Source organism: Trachemys scripta, chromosome 2 (assembly GCF_013100865.1).
Source record: "Trachemys scripta elegans isolate TJP31775 chromosome 2, CAS_Tse_1.0, whole genome shotgun sequence".
NCBI lineage: Eukaryota > Metazoa > Chordata > Testudines > Emydidae > Trachemys > Trachemys scripta.
Window position 1 is genome coordinate 176,424,879 of NC_048299.1, and position 26,871 is coordinate 176,451,749.

At 42.4% G+C, this 26,871-nt stretch overlaps 1 protein-coding gene across 8 annotated transcripts in view; it reads left to right on the top strand.

The window, feature by feature from the left end:
• Positions 1–26,871, top strand: part of RNF144B (ring finger protein 144B) — a 131,024-nt gene that overhangs the window by 30,912 nt on the left and 73,241 nt on the right. The window contains exons 1-3 of one of the 8 annotated variants that reach the window (XM_034762396.1): positions 22,141–22,583; positions 23,587–23,716; positions 25,824–25,962. The exons of 2 other annotated variants lie outside the window; for them this stretch is intronic. The gene's annotated coding sequence lies outside the window, so the exon portion shown is untranslated. Of the gene's footprint in view, positions 1–22,140; positions 22,584–23,586; positions 23,717–25,629; positions 25,963–26,871 lie in introns of those variants that run through there. 5 more of the 8 variants (XM_034762394.1, XM_034762395.1, XM_034762397.1 and 2 more) reach the window with 5 other exon arrangements.

Genomic DNA, 26,871 nt, shown 5'->3' on the forward strand with positions numbered 1-26,871 from the left:
TCTTTGTAGTTAATAAATCTGTTTGTTTATTCTACCTGAAGCAGTGCGTTTGGTTTGAAGCGTGTCAGAGACTCCCTTTGGGATAACAAGCCTGGTACATATCAATTTCTTTGTTAAATTGACCAACTCATATAAGCTTGCAGCATCCAGCGGGCATAACTGGTCACTGCAAGACGGAGGTTCCTAGGGTTGTGTCTGGGACTGGAGATATTGGTTAGTGTAATTTGGCTGCACAATCCAAGCAGCTTACATGTCAGAGGCTGTGCGTAAACAGCCCACGAGTGGGGGGGTTCTCACAGCAGAGCAGAGTAAGGCTGGCTCCCAGAGTCAAGGATTGGAGTGACCTACCCTGTTTCCCCGAAAATAAGACAGTGTCTTATATTAATTTTTGCTCCCAAAGATGCGCTAGGTCTTATTTTCAGGGGATGTCTTATTTTTCAGAAATGAAAAATGCCTTATTATCGGTGGATGCCTTATTATCGTGGAGGTCTTATTATCGAGGGGATGCCTTATATTACAACGAGAGGCAAAACTGTAAGTAGGCCTTATTTTCGGAGGATGTCTTATTTTCGGGGAAACAGGGTAGCAGGTCACCGGTCCAGATAACACCAGGGTAACATCACAAGGGGGCATCCTGTTTATGAGTGAAGAAAATGGATGTGGGGGTATTACTGGAGGTACTGAGGTACACTCTGGATCCTTCATCTAGGGGACAAGCTGCCAACATACTTTTCTTAGGATTGGATGTCACAGCCGGTGGCCCATGGACTTGGGGAGCTGACCTAGCTCTATTTGATTAGCTTTAGATTGAATACAATAGGTAGAGGTTTTGGAAAGCTTGAGCTCAGAGAATTTAACCCTTTTCAAGTTTTGCTAATGTCAGCTAAAATACACACTCCCCGTTTGAAATATTTAAATAACTTTATTTTTTGCATTTGTATAACTGGCTGCAGGAATAGATTTTAAAATTGGCAGGAATTGTATTTCTCCAGGACGAATGTAAATCAAGACATGAGAGGAAAAAAAGTTTGTTTAGAATTTTTTAAATGATCAGTGATTCAAATTACATGGTCAGAATGAATAACCATGTAATTATAATCTGCTAATTTGTTCCAGGATTAGTTAACAAACCTACTGTGCATCATGATTTGGCACAAATTATTACAATACATTAAGTAATGCACAGTCTCCCTTCATGGAGGAAGTGGAGTCACTGCACTGCTTCTTCCATACCTGGGATCACATCTCAAAGGTTAAAAATATTTTTTTAAAAAAGCACCTCTCCACCAACTATCACAATTCCCCATCTAGGGAATCCACCCCCACTTGTCGGGAATGGAAGAAAAGCCCCTCTGTGATAGTTTTCCTAACCAGTGACATGAGTGGTGTGAACATACAGAATATAGAGGGATGATAGTGGGGTGCATGTGTCCCGCCCACATAAATAGGATAGTAAGAAGCTACCCTTATTCTCCCAAGAGGTTGTAACTATAAGTGAGCTAATCATCTGGCTGGGACCAATATGTTTGACTCAATCATCACCACAAGTTAAAATGACAAGCATTTTAGGAGGTCTGTGAAATTCATTGGGAACCTTTTTTTTTTTTTTTTTTTTTAAAGTTCGGGAATCTCTGTTTTTTTCCTCTCTAAATTGTAACACAACTTAACGTTTAATCTCTTGATTTTTAGGACAATTATTATTACTGTTGTCCTTTGAGAACATGTCTTTCTTGAGCAGGCAAGATAATGTGTTCTACAATTGCAAAAAATGAGTCAGGAAGACAGTTTGTGTCTTGGCTTTGATGCGTGTATGGTGCAAAGCAATGTGTTCAAATTGGACCCTGACTGCATGCCAATAAAACTGGAGGTAGCTGTCAAAAAAGATTTCCTATTACTACTTTCAGATTTACTAGTGGGAATGGAAAGGCTAAATGAGTTCTGTGGTTTTGTCAAATCAATCAGTATCCACTGGGTCATATGAACAGCAATGATTAGCACTAACCCTTCACCACTCAAATGCAGCTTTTTGAGGCTCTAAAGAAGTGAGTGTTGGCTTCTTTATGTGGGAGTGAGCCACAAAGGTATCTAGGTGCTCAAGTCCCCTTTTTAGGCACCACTGTGATCTACAAAAATTCCACTCAGCTGCTGCCTAACCCTGTAGGCACCGAGCCTCCTAAGGCTATGTCTACACTGCAGTTAGACATCCATGGTTGGCCTGTGGCAGCTGACTTGGGCTCCCGGGGCTTGGGCTAAGGTGCTGCTTAATTACAATGTAGATGTTCGGGCTTGGGCTGCAGCCTCAGCTTTGAGACCCTCTCACCTCACCTGGGCCCCAACCTGACCCTGAATTTTTGCCTCGGTTGTGTGCAAGAGGTGCAGGGATGGAGGGGGAAGACCAGGGACAGGACGCACTCAGGGGAGGGGGCGGAACTGGGCGGGAAGAGGCAGGGCAGGGGTGGAGTGGGAGTGGGAAGAAGTGGGGCGGGGGTGGGACCTTAGCGGAGGGAGTGGAGTGGGGGGTGGGGCCTGGGACTGAGATGAGGTTGAGCACCCCCGGGGAAAGTTGGAAGCCTGTGTTCCCCTCAATGCAAAGCTGTGCAGGCACTTGTCCTGTCTAAGGCTGGGAATGGCCTCTGTGGCCATTTCTCTGCTCTTGCCTTCTCCCACCCCCAACTTCCTCTTTGAGGGATGAGTTGGCCAAGCAATCCAAGTAATGCTGGATCCTCTGATCTCTTCCCCCAAGTGGCCATTATATATGACTGTGCCAAAAACTCATGTTTTTTTATTTTGATTTATATTCTCATTCCACAGAGAAGCCGGCATCCTTTGCCCTAGGCATTCCTTGGTCCAGTTTAAAAATGCAAATATAAAACCTGACTATTCCAAGAACCCCTTTGATAGTTAACATATATCACAATGCAGCAGCCAAAAATGTGTTAAAGATCTTTACAACCTCCATGCACCATTCTCCCAATCCCTCAGAGCCCTGGGGGGGAAAAAACAGGCTTTGCAGGAAGCCTTGAATTCTGGAGGAATTGTGCACTGCTTGCAAAGGCTCCTAACACCTTCCTTCTCCCATGCAACCACAGCTATTCCATCATGCTGGGGCCATTCTGTATCCGAAGCCAATATACAAAAAACTCACCTCCACATTCTCAGTTATTGACGACATCTGTTATATGATTCAGGAATCTGATCATCTTATTGGTTATCCAGACAAGTACACAAACAAAAACATGTTCTTTATCTTCCTGTTCTGACTCACTGGTTACCCTGTAACTCACTCCTGAACAACTAGACAGTGTTATTAAACTGTTATCAGGTTCCAAGGATTTTAAACCTGAAGTTCCTCTTCTCTAGGATGAAAAGAGTTATTTACTTTAGTCAACGGAAGTCAGAAGATCTTACTTCAAACACAACATTTATGTATTAATTCTCAAATATCTATTTAGGAATAGTTATAACATGCTCAAATGTGTTTGATCTTCTTGCCTGACAGACTTCCCTGTGTTATGTGTTTGATCATCATTTCCCCCCATACAGTAAATACATACTGTATATTTATATGATCACTGGTTTTACTGGCAATATAATATGCATGGCTGAAATATGTTCCTGTTAGTCATTACTGTATATGTGGGGGATTATTTGAAATTATCTCCATTAGCTAATACCTTTTTGTCAAACTTTTCTTATCTGTGAATTTCGTGCTGAAACTCCTACTATAAGAATGGAACCAGTGATATGGTACATAGCCAATTATGAAGTTGTGAGAAAGTAAATGAAATAGGACATGTATACTGGTGATGGTTATTACCATTATTTATTATTTTGTATTTACCTTAAGTGTTTTCTTTGTGCAAGGGTTCATACAAACATACAAGAAGTCATGATCTTTGTCCTGAAGAGCTTGCAGTCTAAATTGCAAGCAGAGGCAACAAGGGAATTTAACAAACAACAGGAGACCAAGAGGATTGGAGGAAAAGTGTAACAGTAATAAGATTTGTATGTTTCCATAGACTAGTTTTGTGAAGAGAGTAATGGTTCAAATGATTTGGAATTTGTCACGCACTAAAAAATGAATAGCCTGTCTCTTTGATTGCTGCTCAACCTAGTTAGTGTTGTTGGCTGACTTTTTTTAGGCATCACACTAACACTGAAGGATTTAATGGAGCAGATGGTATTGGCCTTATGAATTAGTATTGAGAGGGTGCTTGTGTATAAGGGGCGGTTTAGAAAAAAGCATGTAATCATGGGAAGGGTGGACAAATGGGAGTTCGAGGCAGGCATCACTGGTGAAGTGGAGAGGTCTGAGGGCAGCAATGAGTTGTGAAGGACCTTAAAAATGACAACAAGAAGCACAAATTCAATGCAGTAGAAAACAGGAGGCCAATGGAGGGATTCAAAGATTGTGTTTGTAGGGGTGTGTCATGCGGTCAGAGCGACAGACGAAGTGTAGGTTTCTCTGCTGAGCGTTACCTGTAAGCTGATGGAAAGACTAATCCTGGTGCTGATGAATGGGGTAGTTGAACCTCAGCTGCCTTGTGTTCAGATTGGATTCAGGTGGGGTTGTTGCACCCAAGATCAGTAATGTTGCCTGACTTAAGACATAGAAGATGTATTTGAGTGAGGAAATAAAGTTGCCATGGTCTTTATTGATCTGACAGCATCTTCTGACACCGTGTGGCACATCAGGCTGACTGCCAAGATGCTGCAAGTTATTCTTTGTAGGCTGGTGGTGCAGTTCATCCAAGAAATGATTAGCAACCAAAGTTTCATCCTGCAAGTCAGGGAGAAAATCAGTCATCTTAAATGTCCCCACAGCGGCCCTCTATAAGGGTTGGTTTTGGCTCCCCTTTTGTTCAATATATACACAAATGACCTTCCTGAAATGCAGACCAAGAAGTATGTGTATGCTGATGACATTGGAATTGTATTGTTGACAATGGAAACAACATTCACAGGATCAAAGGGAATCTCAGCCAAGACATGGCTACTTTGATCACTTACTTCCACCAATGGAGACTAATTCTCAATGAAACCGAAACAGTGGCAACTGGTTTCCAGCAAAACAGTCATCTTGCCCATGAGTCCATCTCAATCCATGTCCAAGGATGGCTACTGCCATTCCATCAAGTTTTGTTACATACTTGGAAGGAAGACTCAACTGTAGCCTGACATACCAGCCTCACCTGGAACACCTGAAAATGAAGATCTCCTTCCATACCACCTTGCTTCAAAAACTACCTGGAACCTCCTAGGAAACAGACCCTTCAGTGCTTCGTACACCTGAATTGGCCCTGGTTTTTGCTTCAGCTTAATTCTGGTCTGGGGATGCAGCTGCTATAGTCAGCTTGTTGACATGGAGCTCAATTTGGCTGCTTGTCTTATTAGTGGCTGTTTGAATTATATACCAACTTCTACATGTGCCAGCACATGTAGCTCCACCATATCTTTGATGAGATGCCATTGCTGTTAAGTCTGTCTTGGAGAGCTGTGACAAATTAAACCAACCTGTTGCATCTCCTTATTTGATTTATTAACTTCTCTGATGGGATTATGTGTTATGATGGCAGCAGTACAATTGCAGGGGTGAAGTTCAAGTGGTTGATGCCTGAGGGAATCTTGCTAGCATAAGATGATGTTTTTCAAGGGTGGTTGTGGTTGATGCATAAAAAAAAAAATCAATCACAAACTAACTATTAAAGTAACATTAAAGGTCTTACTTATAAACAACTGCCTCCCCCCCCCCCCCCCCAACTTGGAAAGTTTGAGTTTAATGTACATTTCTGTACACAAGTAATATTTTCAAACGTGATTAATGATTTTGGAGGCCTCCATTTTTTGTGTGTTCCCAGCCTGAAATACCTTTAAAAAGGTGTAATTTTCAGAGGGTGAATGCTGAGCACTTTGTGAAAATCCAGGCCCCTTTTAAGGCATCTCAAGTACCTTTTCACGGGTCTCTTGGTACTTTCAGGCTCTTGGACTCTCCCACAAGCCCCAATGTGGGATACTCCTTCCCATAGGCGTGTGCACGGGGTGTGCCACGTGTGCCCGTGCACACCCTAATGCAGGGCAGTCAGAGCTGTGGGGGGCGGGGCTGCGTGCTCCCTCGGGGCTGTGTGTATGGCTCCGCACTGAGCCAGACGCTGCTAGGAACCTGAGGGGGGTTGGACAAGGGGCGGGGGCAGTCGGGGGACAGGGAGCAGGGTGGGTTGGGCCGGGGTGCTCTCACCTCGGGGGCAGCTCCCCCCTTCCCAGCGTCCCTGCGTGCAGGGAGAGTCTTGGCAGAGGCAACGCTGCCCCCCTCCCAGCGCTGACCCGGTTCCCAGCCCATTGGCCAGGAACCCCGGCCAATGGGAGCTGTGCGGGGGCGATGCTAGAGCTCCTAGACCGCGCCTCCCCAGCAGGGAAGGGGAGGGAGCTGCTCCAGCTCCTCTTGCTCAGCCTGCCACCTCCCGGGGCTGAGCCGCCTGGGACCAGAGCAGGGGCCGGGTCATTCTCGGCAAGCATGGGGGGGGAGGGCTCGTCTGGGCCCCAGGCAGGGGAGTTATGAGGGGGGCAGGCCCCCTCCCACTCTGATTCCCCCACCAACCCCAGCTGTGATGCAGTCAGGGGACAGGGAGCGGTTGGATAGGCATGGGAGTCCTGGGGGTCTGTCTGGGGGCAGGGGTGTGGTTAAGGGTCAGGGCAGTCAGGGGACAGGTAGGGGGTAGGGTCCTAGGAAGGCAGTTACAGTGGGGGGGGTCTCAGGAGGTGGCAGTCAGGGGACAAGGAGCAGGGGGGGTTGGGGGTTCTGAGGGGGGCAGTCGGGGGCGGGAAGTAGGAGGGAATGGATGGGGGCGGGGCTAGGGCAGGGTGGGGACGGGGCTAGGGTGGGGCTCCCTGGGTGCACACCCTAATGAAATGTGCTCCGCACGCCTATGCTCCTTCCCACCTAACTAGAGATCCCACTGTCTGCTTCATCCGAAAAGCCATATTTCCTGCTTTCCCATCCTGTCTCACTGAGACACACCCTTCTTACAACCCTCACTCCTTTCCACCAATCCACAGACCTATAGAAACAAAGCCAAATTACTGAATAGTTCAGATATGGAACACTCTTTTTTTAAAAAAACAAACAAACCTTGTTTTAAATAACAAATATAATATTGCTTTGCATTTGTTCGTTGTCTTCCTGTGGTGGGGTGTATGAACCCAGCACTGGTGACGCAGGGGTTGGCAAACTGCTTTGGGCCCAAGAGGTCACACCCCCTTGCCCTGGCTGGGCATGCTCCCAGTGAAGGGAGCATATAAAAGGAAGCTGCTCAGTCTGAGGAGGGAAGTGGACATGTGCTGCAGGCTCCTGCTGAGAAGCCGTTGGAATTCCAAACCATTGAGGCTGAGCACCCTGACTAGGCTGCAGGAACCCAGTCAACCGCGGCAACTGAAGAGGATGATGAGCTGCTACCAGCCGAGGGGATTCCAGAGCAAAGACTAAGGGTAGGAAGCCACCGAAGGGACACGTTTGTGGATACGGAGCCCTGCAATGGGGTAACTGGTTTTGAAGGGCCCTGGGTTGGAACCTGGTGGAGTAGGGTGGGTCAGGGTTCCCCTACCTTCCCTGCTATTGCCATCAGGCACCACTGCCATTAGAGAGGGCAGCTCTTTGGACTAATGCTATGAGGCACTAATGCCACTAGAGAGGGCGGCTTCTTGGAGTATTGCCATCAGGCACTACTGCCGTTAGGGAAGGTGGATTTTTGGACTTTTGCCAGTAGGCACTGCTGCTGCCAGAGAAGGCGGCTCCTTGGACTCTCACCACTAGGCACTGCTGCCACCAGAGAGAGCGCGGCTCCAGAGACCTTAGCTACTTACACCTGACAGAAAAGATGCCCTCTTAGATTCCCACTGCTGTCCTGAAGCCACTCAGCGTCTCGGACCCCACTGACCCCCTGACACTTCCAGACAAGAATTTCAGAGTAATCTACAATCATTAGTTAAATAAGCTTCACAATGCCCTTGTGTGGCAGGTGAGTATTATTATAACCATTTATAGGTAAGAAAATTGAGTCAGGCCAAGATTAAGTGACTTGCTCAAGGTCACACAGGAATTCTGTGGAAAAGCTGAGACTAGAACCTAGAATAAAATCTCCTGCCTCTGCGTCTTATGCCTCAGCTGCAAGACCTCTCTGGTTTTTGCTAGAATGATGGGAGGCAGTTGCATTTCCCTTGATGATCTGGTTTTGGTCAGGGTGCCTTTTATGCAAGCGCTGCTTCTTTTCTTATTATACCGCAACTGTATGTGACAAAACCCAAGTACAAATACACAACATAATAGCTATGTGCATAAATAGCTACAAGTCTAATCAGCACTCCCTTGACTTCTGTAAAGATTACTACATGATTACGAAATCACTTGGCTTTTTCATCATTATTAACAATGCCAAATCATTTGCTTAAATCAACATTAGGATCAAGCCCTTAAAAATTGTGAAACTGTATTGTTTTTTATATTTAGTTTTATATAAAAATAACTGTATCATTAATAAATCTTCAAGCCTGAGGGAAATACCTTCTGAATGAGGAAACTCTTGTTCGTTTCTTTTACTGCCACATTTCCAAAAATGCTTGGATGCAAAAATATTAAAGGGTTTGATTCTAATTTTGTTAGCATTTTGTACCATTTTTTAACTTGGAACTTTGAACCTGAAAGATAAAAATGCTGAGCCATCCTCTCCAAAGATGGTGCAAAGGAAGCAGAAACTCTCTGTAGTTCTCTAGCTGGGGATAACCCACATGAGGAAGTTCTCAGCAGGTTTAGAGCCACTGCGGATGCCAGGTGGCATAGTCTGGGACAGGGAAAACTAGTGGCTGGAGTGGAATCTGGTATCACCAGCTGGCAGATGATTTTTTAGGGACTGTTGCCAGTTGAAGCAAGTTAGAATAGTCCCAAGGCTGTACTAACCTGCACTAGGGCTGGGGGTGGGACAGAGAATCAAAGAGCTGTAAGTAGTTTCCTCCAGTCACCCCATGTTCTGCTGTGTTCAGTGGAAATTGACTGCTGTCCTTTAAAACATACATTTTATTTGTTCTCCCTACTATATTCTCCAATTCCCTTCCTCTTTACCAATCTCATTCATATCAACTTGAGTGACACAAATAATTGACTTTTTTTATGTATGTTATGTACAACATTACATCAAAATGGTGAGTCCCTAGCAATTAATGGGATTTCCACAATAAACATACAAAAAATATCCACCCAGGTTCTAAAAACAAAAGTGTATGACAGTAAGCACAAAGGAAATTATGTCAGTATTCAAGTGGTTTTGTTCCCCCTCCCCCATCATTTTGCTTCAAAGAAGAGAAATGTATGTTTTCTCCTAAAAGAGAAAAGAATGAATTGAGGAAATTCAAAAGTTGTGCTGTACCTCCCAACCACCAAATCTGTTAGAGGATATGATCAAGAAAAGCACAAATAAATTGGTTCAATTTTTTAAAAAAAAACTGGTTTTTTATGTAATTGCATAGTATTCAGACACTAAATAACTAATCATACAACATTGTTCTTTTAGCCTGAAGAAAATAATTCAGTACTGCAATTAATACCATTTCTATGGTACGTTCTGATCTAAAGCCTGATTGGAAAGGGTCTAGGATATTTGCAGAGGCTGGCTGTTGCTAGAGAACACCATTCAACAAATAGTAGACAGTAGTTTGCAATGTTATCTGTAGAATGGTCAAAAATGGAAAAACACTTAGCAAAACAATTGAAATGTCAAAGTTGTTTACATTTTACAGGGATTGAAATAGAACAATTTTTCACTGTGGGTAATTTTTCACAAAATATTAATTCAAAATTTTTTGAAAATTTGAATGTATCATTTCCCTCCCTTGTCTTCCTCTCTTCTTCCCCCACCTTTGACAAATATCAGAGTTTAATTTTTTCCTTTTGCCGTTTTGCATCTTTTCCAGAGTGTGTGTGTGGGGGGGAAATACATCATTCATTTTATTGCATTAAGAGGTAGAAGGGAATAAAGGAAAAAGGAAAAATGAGGGGGAAGAAGGAAAAAGACCTTGAATATTCGAAATTTTAAAAATATCAAAATTTGAAATGTTTTAATTTTGGGTTCTGATGAGAAACAGTAAATAGTGAAAATTTTGCTTAAAAAAGGCCATTTTTCATCAAAAAATTTAAAAGAAAAATTTCAACCAGCTCTAGTTATTTGTATCAGGAAACAGTGCCTTGAGTGCTGGACAGATAATTGCATATTTCAGGGGGTTTCTACTGTAAAATCTTCTGTTGAGCCATATCTCCCATAGAAAAGTAGAGAAGAGTTAGACATAGCCAGCATGGATTTTCAAAAGTGAAGTCATGCTTCACCAACAGATTAATTCCCAAGTCACTTCCTCAATGACATCAGACAGTTGTGATGCAGAAACATTATTTGCTTGGACAGGAAAAGTAAATGTTATGCCTCCTGCCCTTTTGTTCCACTGGGCCTCCTACAGCTCCAGCCCTGCTCAGTGCACCTTTGCTTAGCTTCAAGAACCTCTCTCTGCCCACTAGAACAGCCACTGAGGAAGAAATTTGCTAAAATACCATGTAAAGACTGGTATTTTTCATGAAATCCAGTGGATTGAACTCAATGATAGCTAGACTCTATTTAGCGTGAAGTGAAACTCCCACATTGCTTCAGTGCAATTAAAAGAAGTCCTCACTCAACTTACAGCGAAGCTTCCATCTGCTTGATAGTGAGCTTCCACTGTGGTAGTTTTAGGAATGCAGCATTTACCGCCCACCTGCTAGGTGGTGGGTGTTAAGTGTCTCATTTCAAGGAGATGTAGCATAATTTCCCCCTCCTCTGAGCAGGGCAGAGAAGAGATGTTACCACTACCCAGCAGGGGACAAGGTAATGATAAATTCCTGGATCCTGTTCTTGCGACAGTTTCTCCCATAGGGGAGTGAAGAGTAGCTGCATTAATCTTGTCACACCTGTTTTCAGTATAACCAAGTAGAGGGAAATTGGGGGACGGGGGAAGGAGGACTAAGGGAGCACAGTGAGAGAGAGGGCAAGTGTGGGCGAGACAAAATGGGAATCAAATGAGAAGAGGAAGCTTGGGCGAGAGGGGGAAAATCCTCAGTTTTCTGCCGGGGTGAATCCTCAGCCCGAGCTCTTTAAGCCAAACTCACTTCTGTGACAAATGTAATTCAAGGAGCTCCTTAGAACTTGGCAGCTATGTCCAATAATAATGATTTACAGGTTCGGTCCCTGTTGAGAACTGGACACCAGAGAAACAGCATCACTTGTAGGTGACTCAAAGATTTGTTATGTCCTGGTCCTGCCCCAATGAAGTTAGTGGGGGATCTGCAACTGGTTTTAATGAACACAGAATCAGGTCTCTAATTTCTGCTATAGGTAACCTGCTTCCCCCTGGAGGTATTGATGTGGACACAGTGGCAAAATGAAGAGAGACACATACATGGAATTAAGCGGCAGGCTTCAACTTTTATTAAACTTTAACACAGGGGAAGGGTGCTACCAGCCCATCACCCATACTTTTATACTAAGCATTTAATTGATTCCAGTGTGGAGGTTACTGGGCTCCTTACCATTTGACCTGTTAACTGATGCCAGGGCTCCGTACCATATAACCCATATTACCCAGGCTCTCCTCAGCAAACCCCGCCCCCCAGGACTCAGCTCTCTCTGAGGGACAGAGGGTGCAGCAGTGTGGGGACTTTGGCCTTCGAGGGACACAAGGTCTGACCTCACCCTAAAAAGGCCACAAGGTCTCACGCTATCACATGTGCCAAAGGCCCATCACCAAAATCCCAGGTCTTTTACCTCTGGGAATCGTTCATTTTATTCTCTTAACTGCACTGGAAACGGTCCACAAGTTGTGACGAATAAACACCACCCTGCAATACGTTAATTAAGTACTAAATGTGTTCCTACTGTGGCTTGAAGGTGCTACAAAGAAGGCAAAAAAAACCCAACCCCTCCCTGGTCTTCTGTAAATTGGCCAATGGGAGAAAAAATAGCATCCTGACCACCTATACAAGTGTTGGTTAGATCTGCAGGATTTGTCAGGCTGGGTTCCCATTCCTAATTTGGGTGGATAGAGTGACCTGCTGGAACGGAGCCGAAAGAGGATCCATATGGGCTCTTCATTTGCCTAAATCCTGGGAGCTGGGGAGTGCTGGCCAATCAGCACCCCTCTCTACCAGGTGGCCAATGGATGTCAGAAACTCCTAGAGGGAGGAGCTACTTATTATCCCTTGGCAAGTGTCTCCCTCACTTGCTATTGGGACTGGCCACTTTTCTCTGCTGTCCTCATCAATTTCCCCACCTACTGAGTGGGTGGGTGGCATTTATTTCTGACAGGTGAGTACTCAAAACAACAAGGTCTGGGCTGAAATGTATCACTAAGCTGCCCTCCACCTCCTAACTACCTTCTAAATTCCAAAATATGGCCCCATCAGGCTGAGATAAAACAACCGTCCTATGAAATTGACTTGGTTTAAAATAAAGTTATATTTTCATAAAAAAAGGTCAGTGAAGAACATCAGACAGATAGAGACACAGGGACAGAAGGCCGTGATTCAAGATTATTTTCTGATTACAGTGTTAGTTCTTTGACTGTCTTTTTTACAGGTGAAGCTAGCTGTCTCCCTAGGCTACCTATATATTTTGCTCTTCCAGTTTTTAAATGTAATTTAACTTCACTGTTTGCAATCACTACAACTCTAGATAGGCCACCAAATCACTTAATTAACAGTCAACAGCTTCTATTACTTTGGGAGCATAATCAGAACAAGAAGACAAAAAATAGATAAATTAAGGCCCAAGCTCTGAATTTAGCTGTGAACACAGTTAATAGGCAATAAAAATTCCTATTGCCCAACCTGGAATCTCCATTGTGCTGGTTTGTTACCAGTGCACACTTGCTGGCCTTAGGTTTCTTTTTTTAAAGGGCAGAAAAACTTTAGTGACTCTTTATTGCGAGAATGGGTGTGATACCCTGAATGCTAGGGTTTACAAATTGTTCTTTTCATCTGCCTTAAGCTTGTAGATACATGTTCTTATAGTAGATTTCATTTATATTTATTGTACAGTTACAGCTCTGTGATCTGATATGGATGAATACGTGTCTATAAACAGGTCACATTTCCACTCCAGAACAAACTATACACACTGTGCAGAGTCAACACTCACCCCTTTCCTTGTATTTGGCTTTATTAACGTGGCAACACAAAACCAACAACTTAAACTCCAGCCCAAGCCTTTTTCCCAGGCTTGGTTGTCTGTAGGGTTCCTGTCATGTGACATATCAGCACTACTGCCTAGAGGACCAATCCCTTCTCTTCAGAACTATTGTAGAATTACATATCGACAAGCCAAAGTGAGTCAACAGGGCTCAGTCAGCAACTCCCTTCAGGGTTTCAAAACCTGCTCTTAGGGTGAGTCCACAGAAGAACGCAGCAACTCCATAACAGTGCATATTACATGTTTGTGTTAGAGCTGGAAAAAAAAATTGATGATTCTAGCCCATTTTTCTGTTGGCAAACTATTCATGAAAACATCTGATTTTCAGGAAATAATGTTTAGTTATTAACTGAAAACTCATTAGTATTTTATTTATGGCGGTTACATCCCAACTTGGTTTGTTTTCCCCTCTTGCTAATTCTTCATACTGCTGAACAGCCATTAAGAGGAGCTAGGTTAAAAATCCCAGAGGGATGTTACAGAGCTGATGAGTTGCTGAGGACAAAAAGCCCAAACCTGCAAATACCTCCTACATAAGTATTCCCAAGGGGACTTCTAATGGAAGTAAGTACTCTTGTGAGTAAGTCCCTACAGGATCCGGCCCCAAAATTGTAATGGAATCCCCGTATTGTGGTTTCAGTCTCTACACTGGATGCCAAGATCTCTGTGAATCTGTCTCTGAAGCAAGCATTCCACATACAGGTGTCCCTATTTGCTGATGGAGGTATTACCCTTTACATATGCTAACTCTTGCCACTTTCTAGCGAGACCTCTCACTGGCTTCTTCTTTGGCTACATCTCTTCTCTATTTGCAAATACCAATAGTTAGTATCTTCTGTGTGAGAAAGTTCTCAAAGTTGTATTTGTCACATCCTTAGGAGAAATACTGGCTCTTGTGGGAATTACACAACTATGTTATGTTTGCATGGGGCCCCACATACCAACATCTCATAACAAATAATGCTTTTTGGTTTATTTATAGAGCTGGGGTGATTTACAATCACTTCTTCCTATTTTTCATTGTGTCCATGTGAGGCACATCCACATATTTTTGAGGTCCTCTGGATCATAAAGGTTCAGAAGCAAACTTCAGTCATTTTTTAATCAGATGAGGAATAACCATGCTGTCAATGGCAGTATGCCATGCCCTTTCACTCACATTTTCACTGTAGGTATGTTTCTTTCCCTGTTTTTTTTACCAGTGCTTTAAAAGAAATGTTGACTTGATTGTATTATACTTCACCACAAAACATTTTTATAATAAAGTTTGATTATGTTTTAGCCAAAGAGAATTATTAAGATTTCAAGCCTGGTATATCAGTGAGTGACTTGCATACCAACTCAGAGTTGTAGAACAATATAACAGGAAAGGCAAAATCTCAATTTTTCTTGTAACAAATCAAAATAAACCTTGGTATGCAAAAAATGTTTACAAAATATACCATGTAGCTTTGCATTTTTTTGTGCTGTCATCTGATTTCTAGCACCACCTGCATGATACATATAGCATAGAACCTCATGGAGAGGTGAATAAAGCCACTGCTATTACACAATAACTATTAGGATGAAGTATCAGAGGGGTAGCCGTGTTAGTCTGGATCTGTAAAAAGCAACAGAGAGTCCTGTGGCACCTTTAAGACTAACAGATGTTAATCTTAAAGGTGCCACAGGACTCTCTGTTGCTATTAGGATGAAATCTCTCTTCTGAAAACTATTTTCTGTTGCTATTTTGCAAAGGGCCATTATTATCCCATGACACTATAAGCATTGATCTTGCAACTACATCAAATGCACATTACCCATTTTGCACACAAAAGGCATTTGTTTTCTTAAAAAATTGATAGTCACACATAAGCACCCCTTGTGAAATTGCCCCTTTTGAATATATAAATACTTTTTGTGCATGCAAATGTGAGATTTACACATTCAGTGGGTGAAATACATGAAGACAATTTTTTGTGTGTGTGTGTAAGTGAGAATTAGGTTCTGGCATTAAAAAACTTGTCCCACAACATGACATTGTTTTTTATAACATGAGTGGTAATTCATGATTTTTTTTTTGCCATTCTTAACTTATTGGTTGTACAATTCTCAATCAGGCTGAGAACTGGAAGCAGCATTTATTTTTGCAGGCTGATCCTGGCTCTTTATGCAGAGTTATAATAAGGCCTTTGGTATTACACTAACTTGACATATTCATTTGCTCTTAATGGGATTGTTTTGAGATGCAATTCTGGTTATGGTACTTGAAAAATGATCAGTGGTCATGTTATTGCTTTATTGCTAGGCTACCTCATAAATTAATAATTAGTAATTGCAGTGACATATTTGTGCACCGATAGTTCAGTGATGGACATGTTGGAAATACTTACAGTAGATGGAAAGAGCTGTTTATAGTTCAACTGTGTTAACATTTACTCTTCTAGAAGTTTCAAACTCATCTAAAATTTCACTTGGAGGCTGCATCTTGGCTTATAACATCTCAGTCAAGACGCTTTTTTCTTTTCAAATTTAAAAGGTTAGTGTGACACTCCATGCTTGTGTGACTCCATCACCATAATTTTAAAACAAATCTAATTTGGGAAGCGTTTAGTTTGTGAGAGCTGACATATGACATGACATGCCTTTGTGATTTTTTTCTTTTTCAATGAACAAATAAAAAAAAAAATACTGAAAGCATTTGGGTTGCTGTGGGAGACGGGAATCCAGCTGGGTAGCAATTTTAGCATGACTTATAACACTTCACAAAATTAGCTTGACCTAGAAGATGGGTTTCTGTACAGTTCTTATGTACTGTACTAGCAGGCTTGAGGAATAGCTGGCAGGGACTGTAATTCTATAAAATAGACCACAAGTATTTGAGAAGGATGGTACAGTGGGATAGATTTGGACTTTAACTGGTGGCATTTGAAAGAGTCACCATGATAGCTCAAAAATGCAGTGCCTGAGCAAATACACTAAGATGCTGTATTTGAGCATCTCTCACATTCATGTGGACCACTTCCTCTTTATGCAGCTATGCAACAAGTAATATTAGGAAAGTATTTATGTGTGTTAGCTGTCTTTTATGCTTTTTTCCTTTTGGAAAAATGTAATCACATTGTCTCCTTTTGCTCTTTATTTAATCTTTTCCTTTTCTATTCATCATATACAATAGTCTGATGGCCACAATTTTAGCTGACATACACCACAGATTGAACCAAGAACCTCTAGATCTAAAAGCACGAGCAGTTACACTTGAGCTAAGGCTCCTTAGCTAGTACTGTAACAGACTTACATCCTCTGTGAAGCAGACACAGAGATACATACACTCAGGGCCGATGAGAGGGGGGGGAAGCCGGTACAAATTACTGGGGCCCGGCAGTCCGGAAGGGGGGCCCGGCTTCCCCAGCTTCCCCCCTACCTCGTCACCTTACCGGGGCCCGGCAGTCCGGAAGGGGGCCCGAGGCCCGGCTCCCTCCCCCCTCTCGTCGGCCCTGTTTAGCCGGTCCGTCCTTGCTGGGGGGACCGGAAATTTTTTTTCACCGGGGCCCGAACCTGCTCTCGGTGGCCCTGCATACACTTATCAGGCTATGGGGGCTTATGTGTATGTTATATGTATACATGTGATGATGGGGCCTGACAGAGTTGCTAACTGAGTCGTGTGTGTATGTGTATATAATGTCTTATGATCTAGGGATGATTAGGAACACACTTGTAAAGTTTTTCCCTTTTTCAAAATGGCCACTAAGCCATACCTCCCAACAGCCCTGGGTTTCGTGGGACTGCTCTGCTTTAACCCACAAAACCTCCTCTCCTGGTTAAGTAGAACACTTTCTGCATTCAGTGGCACCCACAGCTGTATGCATGTTATGCCCAATGTATACCATTGGCAGGGGTAGACCTAGGGAGGCACAGGCACTGACTTTTGTTTTTGGGAGTGGGTGCTTTTGAAGAGGTGTGTGTATTGGGGGGGGGGAGGGGAAGGGGCTCTGACAGTTTTGCGGGGAGGCTATTTTCAGCATATTTATACACTTCTTTCATATTCTAGTTATTGAATATTAGTCTATTCTTGAAAAAAGAAGAACAGGAGTACTTGTGGCACCTTAGAGACTAACAAATTTATTAGAGCATGTTAGTCTCTAAGGTGCCACAAGTACTCCTGTTCTTCTTTTTGCGGATACAGACTAACACGGCTGTTACTCTGAAACCTGTCTATTCTTGGTATCTTAACAATTTAATCATTATTAAAATAGTAATGAATTACATAATTACATTATCATGAATTACAGTATATTAAAATCATTGTACTCACCTACAAGCTGTCTTCATTAACATCCCAGTTTAAAGACATTACGTCTGACTGTAGCTTTCTGGATGAAACTGTCAGCAATACTGTGGCTTGTGGGTGCTTGTACTGGGTTTAAAATGGCACCAATGCTGCTGTGGGGCTGGGCCCACGTGCAGAAGGGGCCTGGCATCTGGACCGTGGCCCAGCCCCCCTGCTGCACCTGTGCTCCGCCCCAAGGCCCCACCCTCGCTTGGCTTCTTCCCCCTGAGGCCCTACCTGCCCTCCTCTCCAAAGCCCCACCCCTGCTTGGCTCTTCCCCGCCCTGAGGCTTTGCCCACCGCTCGCTCCTCTCCTCCCTCTCCCCCATGCGAGCGGTGGGCGGGGCTTCAGGGGAAAGCGGCTGAGTGGGGGGGCAGGGCCTTGGGGCAGAGCACGGGTGGAGGGGTGGGGTGGGGCCACAATCTGGGCCCACAAAAGATTAATCTAATCTTGCAGGTGCTGAGCACCCCCAATTTTTTTGGTGGGTTCCTGAGCCCTGGAGCACCCATGAAGTCAGCGCCTGTGTAGGAAGCACAGCAGGTTTAGCTACTCCTGGGCATGCTCAGTGCCTGCAGGAGACCTCAAGGTGGGGACTAACATTGGACCTGGGTGTGCTGGACTGAAAGGTGGGAGCTGATTATGGCACAGACTTGGTGGGTAAGGTGCTGAGACCAGCAGTGGGGATGGCTCCACAGGCATTAGCAGTGACCAATTGCATACCGCGTTAACTATTTGAAATATTGCATGGTATGTCCATCACCCATGATTTTCAATAGGATTTAAGCCACAGAATGCCCATAGTGAAGATGACCACTATTTCCCTACAGACTTTACAGGTGGCAGGTAGTGGGGTTGAAGCCAAAGCCTGAGCAACTTAGCTTCGTGGGGGCCCCTGTGGCGTGGGGCCCCAGGCAATTGCTCTGTTTGCTACCCCCTAACGCAGGGCCTGACTTTTATATGCAGAAAATCAGTTGTGACACAGGTGGGCTGTGGAGGTTTTATAGCATGCTGGAGGTGTGTGTGTGTGTGTCTCAGAAAGAAAAAGGTTGAGAACCCCTGGTCTAGACTCCCATAGAAAGGATAGAAAGGAGCATAAACTCTGGCAAGTCAAGTGTAAAAGTATAATTAGTCAGGTCAAAAAAGAATTTGAAGAGCAACTAGCAAAAGACTCAAAAACTAAAAGCCTCAAGGAACACAAGGCTATTGTGGGGAAGCTAAATGAATTCTTTTCATTGGTCTTCACTACAAAGAATGTGAGGGAGATTCCCACACCCAATCCATTATTTTTAGGTGACAAACCTGTCCCAGATTTAGTTATCAATAGAGGAGGTTCTGGAACAAATTGATAAATTAAATAATAATAAGTCATCAGGACCAGATGGTATTCACACAAGAGTTATGAAGGAGCTCAAATATTAAATTGCAGAACTACTAACTGTGGTATATAACCTATCACTTAAATCATCTTCTGTACCAGATGAAAAGAACAGGAGTACTTGTGGCACCTTAGAGACTAACACATTTATTTGAGCATAAGCTTTTGTGGGCTCACTTAATTAGATGTAGTGATAATCAAGGTGGCCCATTTCAGACAGTTGACAAAAAGGTGTGAGGATACTTGTTAAGCAAAAGTTTTTCTCCTGCTGATAATAGCTCATCTTAATTAATTAGCCTCTTAGAGTTGGTATGGCAACTTCCACCTTTTCATGTTCTCTGTATGTGTATATATATATATCTTCTTACCATATGTTCCATTCTATGCATCTGATGAAGTGGGCTGTAGCCCACGAAAGCTTATGCTCAAATAAATTTATTAGTCTCAAAGGTGCCACAAGTACTCCTGTTCTTTTTGCGGATACAGACTAACACGGCTGCTACTCTGAAACCTGTACCAGATGACTGGAGAATAGCTAATGTGACACCAGTTTTTAGAAAGGCTGCAGAGATGATCCTGGCAATTACAGACCATTATGCCTAACTTCAGTACCAGGCAAATTGGTTGAAACTATAGAAAAGAACAGAATTATCAAACACATAGATGAACATGATTTGTGGGGAATAGTCAACGTGGCTTTTGTAAAAGTAAATCATGCCTCACCAATGTATTAGAGTTCTTTGAGGGGGTCAACAAACATTTGAACAAGGGTGACCCAGTAGATATAGTGTACTTTGACTTTCAAAAAGCTTTTTACATGATCCCTGACCAAAGGCTCCTAGGCAAGTAAGCAGTCATGGGAGAAGAGGGAAGGTCCTCTCCTGGTTCAGTGACTGATTAAAAGACAGGAAACAAAGGGTAGGAATAAACAGTCAGTTTTTAGAATGGAGAAAGGTAAATAGTGATGTCTCCCAGAGATTGGTACTGGGATTAGTGCTTTGCACCATATTCATAAATGATCTGGAAAAACAGGTAAACAGGGAGGTGGCAAAGTTTCCAGACAATACATAATTACTGAAGATAGTTAAGTCCAAAGCAGACTGTGAAGAGTTACAAAGAGATTTCACAAAACTGGGTGGTGGGGCAACAAAATGGCAGATGACATTCAATGTTGATAAATGCAAAGTAATGCACATTGTAAAACATAATCCCACTTATGCATGCAAAATAATGGGGTCTAAATTAACTCTTACTATTCAAGAAAGAGATCTTGAAGTCACTGTGGGATAATTCTCTGAAAACATCTGCTCAATGTGCAGCGGCAATCAAAAAAGCTAACAGAATGCTGGAAACCATTAGGAAGGGGATAGATAATGAGACAGTAATATCATAATACCATTATATAAATCCATGGTGTGCGTACAGCTTGAATATTGCATGCAGTTCTGGTTGCCCCATCTCAAAAAAGATATATTAGAATTGGAAAAGATACAGAGAGGGGCAACAAAAATGATTAAGGATATGGAACAGCTTCCATATGAGGAGAGATTAAAAAGACTCGGACTTTTCAGCTTGGAAAAGAGAAAACTAATAGGGATATGACAGAGGTTTATAAACTCATGAATGGAGTGGAGAAAGTGAATAAGGAAGTCTTATTTACACTTTCACATAACACAAGAACCAGGGGTCACCCAATGAAATTAATAGGCAAAAGGAAATACTTAACACGACACACAGTCAACTTGTGGAACTCATTGCCAGGGGATGTTGTGAAGGCCAAAATTATAACTGGGTTCAAAAAAGATTTAGATATGTTACTGGAGGATGGATTCATCAATGGCTATTAATCCATCCATCAATGGTCAGGAATGCAACCCCATGCTCTGGGTGTCCTTAAGCCTCTGACTGTCTTTGCAACTTTAATAATGTAATTTTAACATGATTTTTTGTATGCATAGGTATACATTTATAAATGTATGCAAACCCACAACTGTATTAACGCTTAAAATTTGAAAGTTAATCTTTATCAATTTTTATAAAAATTCATAGGATGAAGTATAACTCTGAAAATCAACTCTGAAAAGTCTAGCAATGAGAGAGATACACAAAAGGAGAATGAGCATACATTCAACAGTCCTCCCAAATAAGTATGAAGGCATATTGCCAACCTGAATTACATGATGTACAACACATTTCATCATAAAGAGAAGATTGCAGATTAACTTTGATAATGTCCCTAGCTTGTTTCTTTCTCATTTTTTTCCCACACCCATTAAGACATATAGAAATACCATACCAGATCTCATCTGTGGTCTGGCACTTTTCCTGCAGCAAGGCGGAGAAGAGTACTAGCTGGCTCTATGTGACAAACACCTCTCAGGGATGGTCTAGATCAGTGGTTCCCAAACTTGTTCCACCGCTTGTACAGGGAAAGCCCCTGGCAGTCCGGGTCGGTTTGTTTACCTGCCACGTCCGTAGGTTCGGCTGATCGTGGCTCCCACTGGCCGTGGTTCGCTGCTCCAGGCCAATGGGAGCTGCTGGAAGCGGCGCGGGCCGAGGGACGTACCGCCAGAGGCTTTCCATGCACAAGCAGTGGAACAAATTTGGGAACCACTGGTCTAGATAATACTTAGTCCTGCCATGAGTGCAGGGGACTGGACTAGATGACCTCTCGAGATCCCTTCCAGTCCTATGATTCTATATGGTATAGTATGTACCACTGCTGGTTCACTGGATGAACAGAGCACCTGTACAGGGAGTATGGATCCTCTGAATTCATCACTTCTGTTGCATACAATCTCAGGTTCAGGAGTTAGAATCTAGTTTGCAGCCTTCTTTTCTGCAGCACTGTCATGCCCTTAGTTGCCCTAATTAAGCAAGCTGAATAAAATTAACAGCGTAATAAGATTCAGATTTGAAGTTGCACCTGCAATTTCTATTTGTAATTTCAGATATTTTTCTTCATGGGGAAATCACTTCATATTCAAAACATTTCATTCATGTGAGGGGATGAGCAGAAGGCAGTAACATTTCAGGAAACATGTGCCAACAGGTCAGCTGCTATACAATCCACTATCCTAAAGCTGGTTAAGTGGCAACTGGAGGACTGTGTATGAGTATCACATACACCGTTATATCCCTCTTACTTTTATCTTGTCAGGAATCAGATGGGAATTATAATTACAAATAGCAGAGATGTCAAAATAAGAAGGTTGGGATATGTATTGGTTGGAATTTGACAGGGTTAAAGTAGTCACCTGCAGTTCAACTGAGACTCAGATGGGAAGTAGGAAGTGCTGTGCTCAAGCTTCCTGTATAAATAAATGCAGCTTTCCCACAGCTACTGCATACAAGCTCTGACGTGCTTTTTAAGATATAATGGCAACATGCTCTTAATAGCAGGGAGGAGATTGTTCATCAGAGTGGCGAAAGGGCTGGGAGACAAGTCCTGTTACAGTCCTAACAAAGTGTAAAGCTGTCAGCTGCCCACGGAGAAAGAGAGGAAGGGTGAGGGAGAGAAATCTGTTTTTGCTTCAAATTGTAAATCTACAGTGATTGTGATATTATGAATCTTAGGAGCCTTGAAGTGTGAGTGAAGGTATTGAAAAGTCAAACAGCTGGGAGTGAACAGTACTCTCCTTGCAAGGTATGTTGGAAGATAGCTCTCTTGCTCTCTCTTTTTTAACCTACTTTTCCTTACAGTGAGAGATTGAAAAGTCTAAATGATTCTGTATATAATGCTTGTCAAACAAGAAAGAGGAAAGAAAAGGGAAAGGTTAAATAACTAGAAAACATTTATGCATGATTGTAACTGAAATCTGTAACCATATGGTGCATAGAACTATCTGAGGCAGAGAGAATTCTTGGATGCTTGGCTATTACAAGCATAGAAAATTAAATATGCATTTGGTTTGCTACAAAAGAATGAAATTAGTTTTGACAGTGTAACTTTTTAAAGCATCTGCATGATGGGTTTGTTTGAAAATGCTGCAGTATTAGGATGTATTTGTGTATGTGAAAGCAGTGGAGAAAATTGCATGATATCATTTAGGCTAATCTACAATAGCTTACATACAATAACTTGTTTCACATTGAAAACATACATCTGAATGAACTGAAGGGAGACTGGGCTTGAAATGCACAGATTTCCTGCTGTTTTAAAAACATTCCATGCATCACAGCATCATGTAGCTCCTACCGGAAAAACAGACTATAGACCTGAATGCTAAGTATTGGTGTAGTCTTCTAATTCCATTCAGAGTTTAAGGATACCAAGATTAGACACGTAAATGCTAAATGAACAGTACATGTGTAAAAAATCAAGTTTTTTACACTAAACAGAAAGGAAAACTGTATGTTTACCAATATAAAAATATAGTGTTCTCCTTTTCTCAGTACAAGGGTTTCTCAGTACAAGGCTACCTCAAAAATAAAGATGCTGCACTCTAACTTCTCATTTTAAAGCTCCGGATTATAAAAAAAATATGAAGGCATTCTGCCTTCTTACTGTGTGTATAACCTTTATAGCAAACCCTTCACTGTAGGATGCAAAAATCCACCTCCAGGGAGCACTATAGGTAGTTAAATATTTAGAAGGACTATAATTAAGGAATTAGTGTAACATGGCTTGCCATTCTTTTGGTAAATAGACACTGAATATTTTTGAAGAAATGGATTTAGCCTAGACACAGGGTAGGACTGAAATACCTACATGTACCAAAATAACCTACCAGGAGTAGGTGCAGTAACATGACCTGTCAGGTAACTCTCAAGCTGAAGGTGAGTGCTTTGGTTGGGGCTGGCTTGCCTTAGAAGTCTAAGCATTAGGTTTGGAGTATCTAGATACCTTGAAACAAAAGTTTCAACATCTGGCTGAGTTGGTGCAGCCCTTTATCTCTTCTGAGCTAGATACATTGGCCTGATTCTTCTCTCACACAGGGTTTGGCTACATAGGAAACTGTATAACCCCCTCCCCCACTGTCTGGACACTCTTATTCTGGTGTAACAATGGCTTTTTTGGTACAGCTTAACCTCCTTAAACCCCCCCCCAAACGACATAAGCTAAACAAAAAAATAAAGCACTTTTATATTGTAATTAGAGTGCCCATATGTGGAGGCTGGGAGGGAGTGTGTATGTGTGGGGTTATACTGATGTAACTATAGCGATTTTAATTTACAACTTGGATTATACTGAATCTTTTTTCCCATGTAGACAATGCCTAAAACTGTTGTAATTGAGGAGTTACTTCATGAAAGTAATTGGAATTATACCAATGTCAAACCAGTGTGAGAGACAAATCAGGCTCATTTTGTTCCATGCAGTTTACTATTGGTAGGATATTAAAAAACAAGACCCTGTCTACTCTGCATGAATGTTAAAGTGTCTATGGTACTTTCTATATGACTAAAGTTTGGCTGGTGGCTAAAATTTCTATTCTCCCCCTTGTTGAACAGCATATTGTGTGCTGGTTATCGCCCACAACTCATTCTCCATAGCAGAGACAGCTGCATTTCAGTAATATAGTGATATAGTGTGTGTGTGTGTGTGTGTGTGTGTGTGTGTGTGTACAGCTGTGAAATGTTCTGGGTGAAAGGTGTAAGTATAAAACACTGGTATTGTTTATTGTTGGTTCTCTCTCTAGTCAGGTTCTTGTATTGTACCCAGTGCCACAGCATATAAGGCCCAGATCCTTAAAGGTATTTAGGCTCCCAATGTCTATTGATTTTTATAAACATTTGGAGCCTAAATACCTTTAAGGATCTTGCCTGAGTGCCTCACAAGTATTAGAAAAATGAAAGAGCAGTTTATCAGTGTTTTCCCTCCTGTTGGGAGAAGTAATTTCTCCTTATTATGATTCTAATACATTCAAAATAGTCCCATGGCAAGAAGTGAGTTACTTCATAAAGAAACAGAAAGAGCTATCATTTTAAACATGACTCCCAGTTCAATAGAACACCTCAGGCAATACCCATAACACGAATCCTTTTGGCTTCTTCCTGTGAGTATCTATGGAGGGAACTGCCATTGATTTCAGTGGGAGTCCCAAACACAGAGTGCCTAGAAGAGCAAGCCTGTGGAGTGAGGCGTCAATTGTCCTTAGAGCTTTAACTTCCCCCCTTTTATCTTCTTTTGGGGTCAGGGGGAATGGAATGTGGGGGATAAAGTTTTACTTAAATATGTCTAAAACTACATAATGTCTAGATACGATCCAGATCAGATACACAAATACTTCCTAAGCTGGTAGCATAATGAAACCTAGAGCCATTATTGCAGCCTCACGCTCCTACTTAGTTCACCTGTTCTTGTGGCATCCATCTACAATGTTGAGTCATCTCCGATGTGGAGCTGGCCTGCGTTCAAAGGGGCTCCCCTGCACAAATCAAAACAGAGGCTACCTTACCTTTCACAAGATTGTGAAAATGGCATCCACTGTACTCCCTCCTCTCATTGAGGAACCTCTGAGGAATGGGGACAACTTGTGCTTGCAGGCTCCATGCTTGCCTAAGCCTGACTGGGCAGTGCACTTTGCTATGGTGAGGAAAACCTGTAGGGCTAGGAACCTAGTTTAAAAATAAGCTGCTTTTTGCAAATAAAGGGAAACATCAAGCTAAACAAAACAGAATAGGTCATATAAGAAAAAAATAACCAGTGACATTGGACGCAGCCTGTATAAATATGTTCTCTATTGCAGCATAACTGAGCACCAGCACTGGATTTATGAGCCTTCACACCACACAGAGGGAAGTACAAGCTTGAGGGCCATCATACACTGCAAATTTACCCACTGTTTCACAAATATTTGCAGAGTTGCCTGTGCCAAATAATTTTGTGCTGATCCACGAAGAAAATTCAGTGTTCAGTTTTCCCTCTCTACTTCTCTCTCAGATAACTGGATTCAGTTCAGAGGGAACAGAGTGCCGGCAGACATTAAAACACTCGTTAAAAATAATAAACTATATGATCTCAAATCATAAAGGACCGGATCCGGCAGTCCTTAGTCTGGCAAGACTTCTGTTCATCTCAGGTAAAACTCTCATCAACGTCAATGGGAACAGAGTTAACCAGACCTAAGTGCTTCTGAATATTCCACCCCAAAGTGGAAATTTCAACTCATTAAGGAATGTGGGCTCAGACCAAACACAATTACATTCTAAATTAAAATTTCTGAATACCCATTCCTGCTTTGCTTAGATTATTTCCTCAATATATAAGTATCTGCACAGGCAAGTACACAGTGTTCTACTTCTGGTTTCTTTAATTGTATTGTATTTTCTTAATGATAACAGACTAGGCTTATTGAAGGAGCAGGTAGACTGTATTGTACCTCTGTCAAACAAACAAACAAACCAACCAACCACCACCACCTCTGCTGAACAAATGGTTAGATAAGCACTGTAATTAGAAAGCAATTCCGGCTTTAGACGTGACTCTTTAAAAGTACTGTGAGCCTATGTGTGCTACTAATCCTTGCTGTTTTCATTCATGTACAGTGTTGTGTATAGAATTGTTAACATCCCCAAAGCATGCTGTAATCTAGGGGCTGTATTTTTATATAAACATAACTATAGACTTCAGCATTGCTCTGACTCGCTGTGCCTTTCAAATAAGATTTTGGGACTGATCCCGCAGTGTTTCCTTATGATGTTAGTGGGATCACTCATGTGAGGGCTCCAGGGGGTAGGATTTTCAGAAAAACTCAGCGTTGCTCTAATTCTACTCCCATTGAAGTTAATGGTAAAACTCTTATTGATTTTAGTGGGAGCAGAGTTGGGCCACAATGCTGAGCATGTTGGAAAACCCAAACTTTTGTGTGTTTATACCCTGCTATTTGTTAAAGTACATCAGTGTGATGCTGTAACTAAGTAGACTTCCTTCCTGGAGGGATCTCTGACATGCCAGGCAGAGGGAGTTGTTCTGCAGGCTGTCTCTGAGT